The sequence below is a fragment of the Aythya marila genome, assembly GCF_965140915.1.
Source record: "Aythya marila genome assembly, chromosome: 1".
NCBI classification, from domain to species: domain Eukaryota; kingdom Metazoa; phylum Chordata; class Aves; order Anseriformes; family Anatidae; genus Aythya; species Aythya marila.
Genome location: NC_139042.1, coordinates 136,961,638 through 136,978,760, shown reverse-complemented (window position 1 = coordinate 136,978,760; position 17,123 = coordinate 136,961,638). Strand labels below are relative to the sequence as shown.

At 42.0% G+C, this 17,123-nt stretch overlaps 1 long non-coding RNA gene across 1 annotated transcript; it reads right to left on the bottom strand.

Annotated features, from left to right (window-relative positions):
- Positions 1–3,913: 3,913 nt before the first annotated feature.
- LOC309874010 lies at positions 3,914–13,619 on the bottom strand. The gene is made up of 3 exons (XR_014316772.1): positions 13,364–13,619; positions 10,514–10,641; positions 3,914–3,952 (listed from the first exon to the last, which is right to left on the bottom strand). It is a non-coding gene; the product is annotated as an uncharacterized lncRNA (long non-coding RNA).
- Between the last annotated feature and the right edge of the window lie 3,504 nt (positions 13,620–17,123).

The window sequence follows — 17,123 nt, the reverse complement described above, 5'->3', positions numbered from 1 at the left end:
GTCTCCACAGTAGCTCTACCTCGGGCTGGTCAGAAGCAGAAAACGCGGTGTTTAGAGTGAGGAAGACAAGCCCAACTCATGCAAAACACTTCAGGGAGAAGGCACCCCTGCACGGATCCTGCAAAGGGGATAATAGCACTTTCCCGCCTCACCGGGGTACCATGAAGATGAACTGCTTCATGTTTGTAAAATCCTCTGAGGGTGGAGAGTGCTATGCAAGAGCTAAGTAGTAATAATAGTGATGAACTATTATTGTTACTATGAGATTAAACAGTTTTCCAGCCACTTGCTCAACAACCTATGCCTTTAAGAAAGTTTCTCAATAGATGAATTATATTCAGTGGAAATGAGTTGTTCTGTTTTTCTACAAAGCCTGAAGTGAACCTTTCTGGGAAGGGGATGATATTTTGTAGCAATGTTTTCTCAAGTACAATTCTTTAGGTTCCCAAGTGATGACACATTGTACAGCAACGCTCTTGGCACAGGATGTACATCTGTGAGAAGGGACACTGGCCCCATTTTTTAAAGCCATTCATTAAATAAAAACACCCTATGTCATATGTTATGTTCCTCTGAAATGTTTAAAATTTTTTAGTGCATGAAATCATATGGTGCCTGTATTTTTTTTTATTTTTTTTTTTTTGTTCCAGAACGCAGCACTAACCTCTAACTCAGTTACTGAACGTTGTTGGAAGAGCTTGCTATTTTTTGTTAGTGTTGTATTTTGTTTTCATTTGGTGCGATCCCAACTTTATGCAATCGGCTTTTTCAGAAATACAGAACTATGTAAATGTGATGCTTACAACTGACCACAGAGAGGCCACTCACCAAAAAAATAACCTTACACAAAAACATCTGTAACAATTTTTAGGCACTCAGGGTGCCATTTACATGAGACTCTAGCCTATTTTTAATTTATTTTTTTTCTTCCTCTTTCTCCCCCTGTGGACTATATTAATTGCTTTGGGATCAAGAGGTCTACAAACATCTTCCTTCTATAAACAGAGGAACTGGTCTGGCCACTTTCTAAACCCTTTAAGGCAGACGACCCATCTCAGATAGCAAAATGGTGGCATTAAGTACAATCAGGGCTGTAGCTCGGAGTTCTGGTTCTGGCTTTCCTGGGTCATGTTATTCACGCTGCTGCAAGTAGCCACCCATGTTTCTCCTCTCTTTCTTTTCCTGTCTGTTTAGACTTTAAGCTGTTAGAAACGCTCTGTTTGCACAGATCCTGGTACAGTGGGACTTCAGTCTCAGGCAAGGTCTCTGTGTGCTAGGGTAATTACAAATATAACAGTAACAATTACATTTCAAGCTTACCACACCTTGTTTGTGTTAATAAACCCAGCAAGGGTATTATACAGCTCCAGGTTTTGTTTGACCTACAGAAACATGACGTTATTACAGAAAAAGATTGTAAACTGATTCTGCAAGTCTCTGGCAACAAGAAAATCAGTATGAGGTAGGTGACAGGCAGTTCAAGATAAAAGAAAAAGGACCTCTTCATACCAATGGCCCCACATTGGAATCACACGTGTTCTTTTTGGGGGTACCACTCAGAAGAAAAACAATTTCTTCTAAGAAGATCCTCTCAAAAGCAACCTGTAAAACAGGTTCAGAAGGATCCCTCCCCTTCTTTCATCCCCCTAAGAGCTCCTGGACGTGCTGCCTGTGGCCGTGCTCCTTGCTCCTCCTGAAGCCACCCGCAGCAGCAGGAGTGGTGCCAGGCCAGCAGCCTGGCCAGCCCCGCCACCAACGGGCTGCCCCTGGTGCTTTGCTTCCCCCTAAATCAGCCATGCTTAAAATAGTAGAGCAAACTGGCACGCAGAAAGGCAAATATTATTTTAGAGAAGCCGGTCTGTTACAAAATGCTCCTTCCCTTCACTCGGGCCATCATTTCAGTTGTGTATGAGAAATACGGAGAAAGAGAGTCCTTTTTATTTACCCGTATTTGTCCTGTGGTTCCCTCATAAAGAGTTAAACATTTCTTGTGGCAGGGGCCTAATCTGCTGTGTTGTTTTTTTTTTTTTTTTTTTGACTCTAACAAGCTGCCTTGTTGCTTCCTTTGTTCTGGCTGCCAGCAGCTAAACTGGGAGTTCTGTTCAAAGACAAGTACCTGAAAGCATCACTTTAAAGTGTTTGTCACCTTGTTATCTCTAGTTTGAAAGGGTTTTTGAGAACAACAACTGCTCAAAGCAGTTTGCAAAGGACAAAGTAAGCATTGCAAATATTGTAGTGTATATTTAATAGTTTTCTTGAACGGCTAAGATGAACCACAGCTGATAATGCAAGAGGCCAGGGTGAAACACAGCCCCTTCACTCTAGATATTTGCAGTTCAGGTATCCAGACCAACGACCCTGACCCTGCTCTTGCTGCAGTGCCTCGAGAGAAGCAAGAAATTCAGACAGCTTCTCCCCAGAATAGGAAATTATACTCAAAATACATGAGCCAGTCCTCATCAAAACCAGCAGCCTAGGTTAAATCATACTGTGAGGCTTTCATTTACTGTGCATGCTGAAGCCCATGAAGAATCCTGTATTCCAGCTTTTTGCCACAGCTGCAAGTGCTAGAAATACATAGATATTATTTCAGGTTCATATTCACAAAAACACCTTGCTTTGGGGGAGGTGACTTCCACAAAGGCACCAAATATCTCAAGGCTTGATAAAATAACCAAGAGTTAGCAGTGTTTTTTCACCCACAATATGAAGGTTCAGCTTTTATTTGCCATGAAAACTATGTGGCTTCATGCTGTGCTATAGCTCTTTAGGCCTGCTTTTCAGCACACACACTAGATTTTCAAATCCTACTGAAATAAATGGGAGCTGCAGGTGTTATCTAACTTAGATATATAGGACCTGAGCATGCTTACAACTGGGATTCTCTTCCTGAATGCTCTAGCAAAGCAAAATATGCCTGACTGGAAAGACATGATCCACTATTTTCTTTTCTGCTATTAATCCTTACCCCAGCTTTGCAACAAATATGTGGGAAATCACAGAAGCAGCAAGAGCTATGGTCTCACTCAATAACTGCTCCTCAGATCTCCATAATGAGGTCCTAAAGTAAGTTCTTCTACTTGTGGTGGCCTCTAGTTCTTGCAAACCATGTGCAACCTCATAGAATTCACTTGCTCTTCTCCCACATTGAACAAAAATATAACAATAACAATAATGCAAGCCCTTGTGGCTTTGTGGATGCCTGAATGCTTCTTTGAGCCCACAGGACTTCAAGACAGCCTTGGGAACCTGCAAACACGGAGACTTCTTAGGCCAGTGAGGGCCCTTTCTAACACGTTCCTTGCAAGTCTTCAGAGCAAACTATTAGACCTTGCTAGACTCTTCCATCAGGTCCTATCACTTCCTGCTGTGGTTGGCTTGCTCAGCCTCAGAGTTAGAAATAAAAATAAATAAATAAAATAATAAGAAAAAAAAAAAAAAAAACAACACTCAGCAATCAAAAGAGGCTAGTCAGCCACCCACCAGGCCAAATTAAGCCTGCTGGGAACTCAGGGCCAACTCCTCAAAGGCATTCAGGTGTCTAAACACCTTTGAAACCTATGTCTAATGCTCTAGAAGATGGTTGGTAATAAGCCTTCTTGGGGTGCCTAGTGGGGAGGTGAAGGCTAGGCTCTGATGAGTACATGGCTTTGAGGGTGCGAGGTCGCTTCAGGGTTTTAAAAATAATGAGTTTTCCAAACGAGTAAATGTCAGGTTTCTTTTTAATGTCTTCTGCCTTTTGAGACTTCTTCCTTACCCACAGGTACCAGGAGCTCATTTTACTAGAAATGAAAGACTCCAAACTCTCAAGCAATAGCATGGCTTCGGGACCACAAAGTTTCAGACAAAGAACTAATCAACAGAGCAAAGTAGCAAGAAGTGCTCTTACCAGGAACTGAAGTCTGGTTTGGCTGTTCATGTGAAGGGCCAGCTTCAGCTCTGAACATGGGGTCTGGAGAAGGATTTGGGAAGATTTTATTACACCAAATAACTGCAGATATTATATTTTCAAGAGTGACTTTGACACTAGGACATCTCAACTTCACTGCAATTGTTTAGACTTCCAAGGTCGGGTTCCCAATAATAATTTCAGTAAAATTATGTAGCTACATTATTCTTCTGCCTGTAAAAACTATTTTGATTTAATTTAGTTGATTTTAGATTGGTACTACCCCCTCTGTGGATACTCTTAATAACATTGTACAATAGCCATTTATTTCCTCTTACAAGTTGTTTCTTTTTGCAAGGGTGATTTAGTGGAATCTTCCAGTGAGAACAGCAACATCTACTGCAGCTTTCTTGTCTCCCTACAAATTACTGGCAGAAAAAGCTGATGATAATTCTAATAAACTGATTTTCTTTTGTACATTCTAGGATCAGACATCTGTAGTTTGGGGCCTGAAGGCTGCTTGTCTCTAAACAGTTTTACAGAGTTTGTGTTTAATTAATAAGTAATTCAATTCTTTCCCTTTTTAGTCTCTAACAAGCGATAACAGCATATACTTCAGAAAGTCAAGTATGATACTTTCTTTTCACCAGTGAATACTTAGCTCTAGGCCTGGAAAAGGGCCAGAGCACACAGGGAGACTGTTTCACATTAACATTTTGTACCTTATTAAAAATAACAATAACAACAACAGCCAACTCTCACATGAAATAAAATGCCTTTCTTTTCCCCTCTCTCTTAATACACAAATATTTGTTTGTTCATTATACTGTCTGTATAAGTGCCAGCACACATACATATTCACACTGCCTCCTGCTGAAATTTTCTGGTGAAAAAATGATATGCTAAGATGTCTTGTATTATTTTTATGAATTTAGTTTGGCTTACATCAAGCTACTATGAAAGCTCCCCCAACTCAAGGGCTCTGGGGCAAGGGTTTTCTGGGTGATCAGTCAGTGGTTTGGATTACTTCAGTCTGGGGAGGCCTCTCAAAAATTCTGTGGTAACCCATCACTTTTAAGGTGTCTCAGATTGGGCACCTTAAAGCCAAGCACCTGCCAAGTCACTCTGGAAAATAGTGGCCTGGAAGACTTCACCCATCTGTTCAAATACACCACAATCCAATTACACCAGCGGACTTTGCAATTATTTGCAGATTTTCACAACCCAGCAGCAGTAAGCAGATACAGCCTACATTGCACAAGAGAGTCATCGCAAGCCAGCGAGTCCCACAGCCTGACAAATCACCCCCAAAGCCTCGAGGAGAGGTGGGCAGCATGGTGGGTTCTCAGGATGGGCATACACCGCCCCCAGCTGTGGGAGGCTGGGTCTCCAGCCTCCAAAGCCCCACCACCCCCACCTCCCGGGGATAATTATTACCCCTTTGGGGGGTAATAATCCAGATGATTTTACTGCTCTGATGTAAACAGTTGCACTTTCACAACTGAGGAAGAGGCCATGCAAAATGAAAATATTTCACCAAAGAAGGACTAACAGACTCTAAGATAAACAGTTCAATAGTCTTTTCTGAACCCCCAATTAAATATGGAAATAAGGAGGAGAATGTTTAGGCCATGTGGTGTAAGCATTTCCCTTGAAACAGGGGAGAAAAATGGGTAAGAAAATGGATTAAAAAAAAAAAAAAGCAGCAAAGGAGAATGAGAAAAGTTTAACCAAATTGCTCCTAGAGCATCCTTCTCTACTTGGTTTACACAGCTAAGGCCTTTAATCCAAAGGCTGGGGTTTGCCCCTTATTTCTGATACTCCCCCTTTCTTATTATTCCCGTAGTCTCCTCTTGCCAGCATCATTTTCTGGGAATAAGCAGAACTCTTCTGGTAAGTGAAAGATCTCAAAGGTTGTCAGCTAACAACTCTCAGAGTGCCATTGTCAGCTAACAACTCTTAGAGTGCCATTAGCATTGGCTCATCATTTCTGCAGCAGCTTCTGGTGGTTGAAAATCACAATAGTCACAGAGGGCAGGACTCAAACCACCTAATTTTAGCTGCCTAAATTGGGTTTGCTAGTCTAAACTACTCATCTCCACAAAAAAATAAAATAAATGGAGCATCATCAGAAGGCAAGTCATCCCTTTTCCCTTGGACACCAGCTCAGGAGAGATGAATCACCCTCTGGACATGCCTGTGTCTCTTCACTGTCTACAGAGAGCCACCTATATGCCCAGTTCAGACTGGATGTGAACTTCCAGTCAGTCAAAGTTAAGCAAGATGAGTCCAATCCATAGTGCTGGCATCTCCCCATGGTTTCCATTTGCAGCAGTACTCTAACAGATGCTGAGAATACATTAAATGCTTTCCTAATGTCACATTCCCATGTCTGCAATTATGGTAATTGCCTCAATGAAGTTTTGCAATTGCAAACGAGCAGGAAGCCATCTGCAAAGGAATCTGTCTATTAAGATGTGGCCCTTACTCTGAAAGTGCTTGAAAAGCCCCAGCACATTTCTTGGGCTAAAGATAAAAAAAAAAAAAAAAAAAAAAGGTCAGACTCCTGCAGCAATATGGAAAGTGTCCAGAATGCACTCCAGCGATCCAAGAAATAGATTGACTTTTGCTTCAGGACTGGGCTAATTAAATACTGCTAACTACATCTGAATAGAATTAAGTCTAATTTAAGGGCCTTTCTAAGCTTCAGGGCAATGTAGACTTGTCCTAAAAAAAAAAAAAAAATAGGAAAAAGAAATTACCGGCTGCTGACAACAGGTGTCAGCAACAGAAGTAGCTGAACCAGTGCTGAATGTGAATCAGCTACAAGTGTAGACAAGGACAAACCAAGTTCATCACTGCTTCTGAAGCCCTGGAGAAGACCTCACTTGGAAATATGCAAGAACATGGGGAGCAGAACAGATATGAACCAGAGCAGTTGTCCTGAGCACAGATGTCCTCACCAGTAGGTACAGATAACTAGCACAGCTCTAACTTCTGTGGCACAGATAATGTTTGTTCTCGCACCACCCATGCCAAAAGTAGCTTAAGTTCCCCTAGAAGCTCTTGGGTGGTGGCCAAGTGGACTATTTTCAAAGAGTACTTGCTCCCATCCTCTTACTTATTCCTCCTGCCCTACAGTCCACAGGGTTTCCCTGAGTGACTGACTGGGTATTTTGCTTCTCTTTGGCATTTTCTGAGCCTCATTTCCCTGTGCTTCTGGCTCCCTGTGTCCTCAGATGTGTATGCCCTGCACACCACACCATGCATCCATGTCAGATCCAGATGAGGTGTTTTAGCAGGAAAGCTGCATGGTAACAAGACATTTATTTGATAAGCAAGAGGAACAGAGAGCAGAATGCAGCTGTCTCAATCTGCCCTTTCTGTGGCAGCTATTTTGCTGCCATTTTCAGCTGGCTCCTTTGCCACCATTTCTCCAACTGTGTTTCTTTAGCAACATCCCTTGTCTCTTCTTCTTCCCCTTCCTCTTTTTCTTTTGAACATACATTTAAGATGTTTTGTTTCAATGCCCTTTCTCAGTAATTTATCCCATATGTGTGCATGACTCTCTACATGAAGTGCTTTTGCCCAAATCCTTCTTTGCAGCCATTTTTTGTTTTGGATTTATTTTTAATATTCCTTTTCTCCTCTGCTTTCAAAAATGAGCTTGTGTAACACTTCCTACAGTCCTCCCCCACCTCCACAGTCACAAATATCCATCGGATGTGGCCCCTCATCATCTGTTCCCTGTCCATATACCATCCTTCCCTCCCCACAGAGAGATCAAGACAAACAGGTTTGCAGTTGGTATTTATTAACAGAGCAAAAGCAGCAGGTTTAAATTCCTCTGGGCATGTTTTTGTTTTGGTAAAGAGAAACAGTAAGGGCAGGACTAACAGTTCAGGACACACACCCAGGCTTGCAGCCCAAGCTGACTGCGGCACCTGTTCTTCTGCAGGCTTGGGGAAGGAGAAGGGAGCAAATCCAGACTTGGCAAAAGTGAGGGCAGTCTCATCCATTTCAAAAGAATCACACCCATTTACACCCACTCCAAGTTAACATCCCTATTTTAATTTACCTTTGTACCTCCTATTAGAGTAATTTCACCTCTAAGTCCTGTTACGAAATAAAATTTTTGCCAGCGGTTAAGAGTGTTGGATCAAGCTCACAAGCTTTCTCCATTTGTTAGTATTCAGCACTTTCACATGGGTTAGATGTATTACAAGGGAGGGAAAGTAAATTTCTGCTCCTGATTTGTGACAAAGCTGGATGAGCATCCATACACAAAAACAAAATAGAAGCCTTCATACTATATCAAGAAAAACAATTGTGCATATGCTCAACCTTCCACTGACAGTAACTAGACTGAAATATTATGTTCTATGGATGTATATGCTTAACACTATATTTGAAAATCTTGAAAGTATAAAAGAGAAATGGTGGCAATGGGCAGAAATTGGTATCATCATTGGTGTCAGGATGGAACAGATGCAGCCATCTTCTGGACACCCCACACTGGGAAGACCTACTAGATCTTTTTCCTCTCAATTTTAGGAGCTAGGGGTATATAGCTAAAGAGTGGCCAGTGAGATTCACAGAGAGAACAAGGTTTTTGCTACAAGGCCTATTAATTCCCATGATTTCCAATGGAATTTTCCAGAGCAGGTGAAAAGCATTCCCTTGGAAAGAATGAGTCTGAACTCATTTGGGTCTGTACTCATTCAAATTGACCAAATGTGTTGACTACATGTCTAATGGCAGAAAACCTTTCTAAGAGAAGATAATTCACTTGGACCTGACAGATATCCTCCCATGACATATTTTATTCTCTTTATTATATATATATATATATATATATATATATATACTTAATGCAGTATCTCAGATAAATCAGTGTGTTTATCAAAGGGAATTTTACTGAAAAGATGTAAATTTGGGTACTGTGGTGATGATGGCCCACACCTCCACCACTGTATGCTAAAGGGAACCAATTAAACAAAGACCTAAGTGTTCAAATGAATAATTGTCCATTGTTTCAATACCCACTGTTAAGTCTGCAGCACACCTGTCATAAATCCACTTACGTTAAACACTTGCATGTGCTCTGCCCTCCTGATGTGGAATGGTGAACACCACAGAGACCATCCACATCAATTTCACGGGGCATTCTGTTTTTTAAAGGATGGTGGAGTTTTCCACAATGAATGTTCCTATTCCTAGCAAATATTTATAAACTAGCATGTTGATGATGACTGTACCAAGTCTGAGAGTACCAGTCAGTCAAAAGGTCCATCTAGCCCGATTTCCTGCCTCTGACACTGGATAAAAGCAAATGCCTAGTGAAGAAAGTAGGAACAGAGCTAGTATATAATGTTGTTTCCCAAGAGTATTCTCCCAAACTCTAATGGCTTGAGACTCAGGAATTTCTTAATGTTTTGTGTTTAATAAAGCAGGATGGATTTCCCTTCTGCAAACTTGTTCAATCACCACTTGAGCCTATGTAAACTCTTAACACCCACAACATCTGTTGGAGAATGGTCCTGGGGTTTCACTATGCCTGATGGTAAGAACTGATTGCTCTTGGTTATTCTGAACTTTTCCCTTGACAGCCTCTTTGCTTGTATAGGAAGAGACAGCGAATAACCACCCCTTCCAGGACATACATGAGTTTACAGACTGCTGTCATAGATGTCTTCAATCAATCCTCTCTTGAGCTAAAGAATTCAAGCAGCTTAAAAGATCTGGCTTAATAAATTTTTGCTTGTAAGTAAGCTGTCCCATGCCATGGATCACTTTTATTATCCTTCTCTGAACATCTTCCAGCTCTGCAGGTCTCTTCCGAGTTGGGAAGAGCAGAACTGCTGGAGGATGTGGGCATACCACAAGTTGTTAGGGGGCAGCATGAAGATTTCTAATTTGTTCCCTTCTATTTTGCTACAAATCCCTAAGATGAGAGGAGCTTTGACCTCTGCTGATACCTTAGGTAGTTTCCTGTATTACAACCCATGACTGTGCACCTTCATGACAGTGGTGAGCCCACTGTTTTCTGCATGAGGCAAGACTCCTTTTTTTTCCCATATGTATCACTCTATGTTTATCCACAGTGACACTAGAAATGTATCTGTGCAGCAAGTTCAGACTAAACTGGGGCCCATGTTTTTGGCTAGGCAATCCTCCAGTCTCGTGGCTGTTGTACTGACATCACTACAGAGTCATGCACTGGTCAGCTTGAAGGCTGTGTGATAAAGGATCACTTGGAAGATGGGCCTTTCTGCCTGCTTTTGCTCCATCCTCCACTCCACGCAAAGCTGCACACCCCTGGTTTGAGGGAACCTGCCCAGCTTCATGCTGGCACAGAGAAGAAGTGCTGAGACAGTCAGGAACAGCAGAGAGGCAGCTGGAGTGTCTGCTCCTCACCACTCTTCAGTTATTCCATACCCTCTTCTCAGTCCCGTGTTTCTGCACAGCACACTCATCCTTTGGCCACTGAGCATGCAGTAGAGTTGCAACCTGAAGGGCTGGCTTTCATCAAGCCAGAGGCAAGGAGGCAATATGCCCAGACCTGGGGGTAGCGGAGGTAACTGGCAAGTAGAGGCAGGACCTCAGCCTCAGGTGCCCACTCACCTGATCCTTTACACATATCCCTTCTCCTCACAGCCAAGCCAAAATAAACTGCTTCTGACCACACTGTGGACTGTTAATTGTGAAGGCACTTGATAGCTCATAGACTCTTCCCTTCTCTCCAACACGTGCTGTAAGAAACAAATGGCAGTGGTTAGAAACCTAACATTTCAACCTTTGTTCCACTACTTTGCCTATTTTGGTCACCTGTTTAATTCAATGGTTCTTATTAAACGTTAATAATTTTTCTTTCTATTTGAATTACTTGCCATGTCCTTGGGTCAAATGCATGAAAATCAGACTGACTGCACAAGACACCACCTGGCTCCCAGGTGGACTCCTGTGACCCGCGCTTGGCACCCCTCAGATACCTATTTAGATAGCAAGGCTTGTAGAGAGAAACCAGATATATAACCAGATATATGGAAAATATACCAGGTTTTTAAAAACTTTCATAGTTAGACATGCCAAAAAGAGATACTAAGATAGGACCCAAAGTATTTGGGATTTGTTTTCAAATTGTGTCATAGGCACATACTTTATTTATGTGTAGAGTGACTACTCAGTTAATTTTACTGTGCACATAAACATGAACTACTTGGTACAAGATCTATTTTTATGTGAATGTAAAACATGATTAATGAAAGAAAACCCAGATATTGTAAGATATTTCATCTGTACCATTTCAAAGCGAATCTGATAAAAGCTAAGCAGAACACAAATCTGTACTAAATTAAAACAACTCCACCACTCCCTCCACCCCTACTCATGAAGTCATTAAAGTTATTTGGGGGAAAAATGTAAGTCTGGAAAATCAGTTTATTGCTAAAGTGCAGGATTTAGAAAAATGCAGTTGGAAAGAGCAAACTCTCGTTGACTTCACTGAGACCAAATATCGCTCTCATTTCTTAAACCCTTGTAGGTCAATGCCAGGGAGCTTTGGACCAGGATATAAATCACCTCGTGCCTGCATGTCACAAATCATGTCATATAAAGCCCTGTCTCTACCAACTCACAACTCATAATACATTAACAAAACAAAACAAAAAAAAGTGAAGAAGAAGAAGAATTAGGAGAAAAATACGCCAATCTAATTTTTGTCTGTCTGCATTACTAGAATCAATGCTTTGCCTTGCATTGATTGTCAGTATGGATGAGAGGGGTTAACAGTAAGATGACAAAATTTGGCTGTTCATAAAGATTCTTAGATTGTTTTCCTTGTACAAGCCCAGATGTGTCTTACTATGAGAAATTGCATTTGGGATAAGAAGCCAGTGATACAAAAGGTGGTAGAATGTCACTTGAAGTTATTTAGACTTGTCAAGCTTTATGAACAGACAGAAGTCATGAGCAGTGGTCTTGTGGTTGATGGCTAGCCTGACGCTGGCAATATCCCTTGAAGGCATTCATATAACACTGCTGAATATGTTCTAATGACAGAAAACTAATGTAAGAAACCAAGAAACACTCTGTGGCCCAGAAATATAACCACACACGTCAGTCATTTCTGAAGTGAACTGTTGTGTCAGAAGCCCTTAGGAAATGGTGATGTCCTTCCACCATCAATGGTGATGTTGGCTGTACATGAAGAAAATATGGAAGATAACAGTTGCTGCAACAATAGGAACAGACAGGAAAGAAACAGGAAGAAATGAAGCTCTGAGAAGAGTGTACAGAGAGGAGAACAAATGGCCCAATGCTGTCACAAAAAAAAAAAACAAAAACAACCTCACCTCTGGTGTAACTGTCTTCCTGCAGCACTGTGCTGGTGGGGCTTATCAGGTCACAGGATCTGTTGTAGAGAGGAACTGGTGGTTCCATCATTGCCTGCTTTGCCTGGGGGCATCTTTCCAAGGGGACCTCCAAGAGGCTACATCCTGTCTGCCAACTGCGGGCTCTTGCCAGCAGTTCCTCTATCTCATTCAACAAGGCTTGGTCAACAATTTTCAAATAACATGGTTATTACTATTCAACCTGCTCACAATAAATGTGTAGAGCCCCTGCAGAAAGACAGATGAGATCTTTCTACTGCCCTTAACAGTTTCTTGGGTCAAGGGGAAAGACCCGTGGCATGAAAAGAGAGAGCCTCATAAACTCACAACTGTTCTTTGAAGAGCCCTTTGCAAGGCCTCTTGTAAGCATGGTAATGAGAAGAACAAATGAGGGACAGAGCCATAACATACAGCACTATTGAGACTTTATGAAATGTAAGTTCATAAAGAACCTTCATAAAGTTCATAAAAGTTGGTTTAAAAAGAACTTTCATAAAGTTCAAAGTTGGTTCATAAAGTCCGCCCCCCCCCCCCCCTCCCCCCCATATCACAAGAGCTTTTATCTTTATTTTGCTTTACATTAATTAGTCAGTGTACATGAAGAATAACTCAATAGCAATACAAAATAGCCCCTTCCTGAAAAATCTGTTTGTATTTCTGGAACTCATAGATAAAGGTAATTGAACATTAATTTTGGAATTTACCCAAGAGATTCAGTGATAGCTTATTTTAAGTTAAGATTCCAGATGCAAGAAACATACCTTGTCTAAATTATCCTGAAGATTAAAAAAAAATAAATCAAACCATGTCAGTAAGAAAGCAGAGGAGATCAGAACCAAGTTCCCAGGGAGGGCACACAAACAGTGACTCAAGAAGGAAGCTTGTGAAATGTGGGGAAATACTTGGTAATTACTTTATGGTTTTGTTTTGTTTTATTCAAAACAATTAAACAAGGAAACATGAAAAAAAAAAAAATACAGCAAACAGCAATAATGAACTTAGCATGGACTAAGTTCATTGTTTATGAACACCTACCACCTCCACAAAATTAACCAGATGGATTTCATGCCAGAAAGCTTACCCGATGAGATGCAGAAAGATGTACCTTGAAAACTTCGAGCAAAAGGGAAAGGAAATCTTATTCCATCACACACTAGTTTGACCTGCTTTAAAATCAAAGTAAGTTCTCCATGGACTTCAAAGTGACTTGGATCAGGCCTCTGTGGGGCATAGGAATGCAGATCTTCTACGTAGGATGGTCCTCCAGAAGGAGCTGCAAGCCAAGATCTTCCTTTGAATTCTCTTGACAAATTTCTGTAGCCCAAGGCTATGCCCTGTCCAGGTACCACATTTCTGGGTTTAAACATTGCACTTTTTTATGTAAAGCATGTGCCTGTGGCATCAAAGAGGAAAAAAGCCCTGCCGAGAGCTCTCCTAAGGGCTTGAAATGAAGCTCTGCACATAGCCGCAAACAAAAACCACCTCTGCTGCCACCCCGGGCACGTACAGCGGCAGAAATTGGGTTTCTCCCCAGCTGTTACTCGGAGCCACTGACACTAGGTGTCACTCTGAACTGTGGGGGAGCAGGAAGGAAAAGTAACGAAGAAAATGAAGACCACGAAAGCAATGGTTTCCATCTCAAAGCTGGGGCAGAGAAGGGCCCCTGCCCCACACTCCAGCAGCGCTGCCTGCACAACCACCCTCTGCTTCAAGAATGTTACGGCTCAGTGTACCTACATTAGTATAAAATCGGAGAAGCTGTTCAAGTGGCAGCTCCAACTTCCAGTTGTGATTTAGGAAAAAGAGAAGAGAGAGGTTACATGGACCAACACTGTCAGTATTCCCAAAGCATCAGGCACTGGACCAGCGAGCTTTCCCCTTCTGTGCAGCAAAGGGGAAACTTCAGCTGACAGCAAAGAGCGAACTATTCACTGAACACAGACAGCAGCAACGCTCTTGGACTGGTGTGAGATAAAAGTCTACAGTTATTTCCTTGCCTAATACATGCCAGAGAACTGAATTAAATACACTCTCTGATATGTTCTCCACCTCCCTCCCCATTTCTCCCCAAACAGTAGCAGGAGGATCTTGCCACCCACATTTGCACTGTCCTGAGGAATGTATGCATCTATTTTTGGATAATTTGGAAACCTTTGGGAACATTCCTTTTTCGTCACTTTCTATTATATTTTTTTCCTGTATTTCCCTGTGAATGTCCTCATCTTCCTTTGGCAGCTATTGCGCATTGAGATGCTCATGACTGAACTGCAAGGCAATCCCTGGAACTCCAGGAATCCTAACCTGGTGAAGCACTTAGCACATGAGTGGGAAATTATTCCCTCTGCCTAAGGAGCAGTTGTCTCCTTGGTCAGCAATAGGCCTTCAGTATTATAGACAAGCTATTTTGTCCAGAAGGCAGAAATAGTGGAACCTTAAAAGGATCTGCTCAGAAAACTGTTTGACAGTTTAATAATGTCTGCTGTCTGTACAGGGGTCAAGGACAAGGACAACAATGAGGAGATTGAGGAACAAGTTCACATGAGTCTCTAGCTGTTTACTAAAAATACTGCCAACATGATGCTTCTGATATTTTAGTTTGCAGCACTGATCCAAAAAGAGGAAGTGCAGATGGCTGAGAAGATATAAAAAACTTTTGTTTTTCTTCTCCTTGTGACAGGTTGTGTAACTGCAGCCCTGGAGAGAGCTGCTAGTGAGGAGTGTCAAGTTAGAACCTGCCCTGCCTTCCCCAGGTGGGTATCAAGAATGCAATGCTGTTCCCTTCACCATTCCATTGCCATCCTCTCTGAGGGGCCTGAGTCTAGAATGCAGTTATAATCCTGCCCATCCAGTCCATGGATTGTCATCCTACCTTGTCAGTTATCCACTGGAGACCAAGTTAAGCCAAACAACCCATTCACTTTGTATTCCCTGAACAGTTGTCAGATATCAAAACTATTTTGCCCAAATTTAATTTAAGACTGGGCTTCACTGAAAAAGTAGCTCAAGCTGACTTAGTTTTGCTCTAGCATGAAAGTTTAAAATGACAATTTTAAACATGGTTATATATATATATATTATTGTAATTATTATAATTATTGTAATATATATATATATTACAATAATATATATATATATTATTGTAAGGGTGATGAAGCACTGGCACAGATTGCCTAGAGATACTGTGGAGTCTCCATCCTTGGAGATATTCAAAATCCCAAACAGCCACAGCCCTGGGCAACCTACTCTAGGTGGCCCTGCTCTGAGCAGGGTGTTATATTAGACAATCTCCAGAGCTGCCTTCCAACCTCACCAATCCTCTGATTGTGCATTTCTGTGCCTGTGCACGGACTCTCTGTGGACCATATTCTCTATAACAGCCTTCATAAGCTTGTGGGTCCCCAAGACTTACTTCTCCTATATGGGTCAATAGGTTTGGCACCTGGTTATTCTTGCTACGGTATACTAAGCCATTCTGTTATATTTTTATGCAACATATGGTGGAGGAATATGCCTGTTTGTGTTTTTTTGTACATGCAAGAGGACTTGTAAGACAGCGTGGGGCAAGAAGGTGTTTAAGCCTTTATCTTCCATATACATAGGATACATGCAAACACAAGCAACAACTTGGCGTCTCTGAACCTGCCAGGCAGGGCTGAAGGTGCTGCCACACTTGGTGAGGGAGCTCAAGTGTGGAAACCTTGGAGTTAAGGACAACATCTAGATCTGAGCTTGAGATAGCGCTGCAGTGAAGTCCTAAAGGTGAAAAGCTGTACTGTCCTTCACAAAATATCTGAATTTGACCTTTGTATGCAGGCTGTTTCCCCTCTCCTCAGAATGACTAAGAAAAAAAAAAAAAAGAGAGAGTTTGAAGCTGAGGAAAGGCAGTTCTGGAGTTTAAGGGAAGCACTGGGAGTCAGGAAAACTGGATCTGTGCCTGCTTTCTTCTGAAGGTCACTGCCTCCATATTATCCTCACTGCACTGTGGGACTAATAACTAACTTCCAGAAGTATTCTGAAAGTTAAGGTGAGAGATGTTTGGTAGCTCATGAGACCTCCTGTGCAAGGAAGGACGAGAGTTACGCACTGTGGGAGAGCTAAATGCTGTGATGTGCTCAAGGCTTGTGTGGCAACTGGATTTCAGGCCTTTCCCCAGCATGCTGCCGCCCACACCCTTACTACACTTTGACATCGTTAAAGTGTTCATCCCATCAACTCCCCTGTAAGGTAGGGCAGTCCTATTTACCCATTAACTTATGGGGAACAGAAACTTTGATGTCTGACTTGTCCAAGGTCACACAATGACTCTCCAGATCTGGCAACTAGGCCTTCCTTCCTCTTCCCTACACAGGTTTGTTTCTCTCCAGTCCACTGCAGCTGTATCAGGGCCAATTTCAAATACAGACAAGCAGAGTGACTCTACCAGTGGAAATTCCCAGCACAGATACTGACTCTTTTTATCTCAACCAGTTCATACAGGACTGGAATCTGGCTCTGTTATCTTCCTGCATCTGATTCAGGTTTTAGGCTTCTGCTCTGCACCAGGTAGGTGGTCATAGAAGCAAAGTACAGTGCTGTACGTGGGCTGAGGCCCTCACCAGTGTGCAGCAAGTCCTTCTGAACGGAGATGAGTTGTTTCAGGATTTGTGCCTTGATGAAAGGCTCTTTTGGATTTGCACTCATTATTATTGGGATTGCTGCTCCTGAAGGATCCCCAATGAACCAATGGGATCACAAAATAGAAGGCCAGAACCATAGTAAAGGTCTTTGGCAGACCTTGTATCTGCCTGGAGCAGCTTTTAGCCACAGGCAGCCTAGGGGGAAGATGTTTTGTTAGAGCTGTC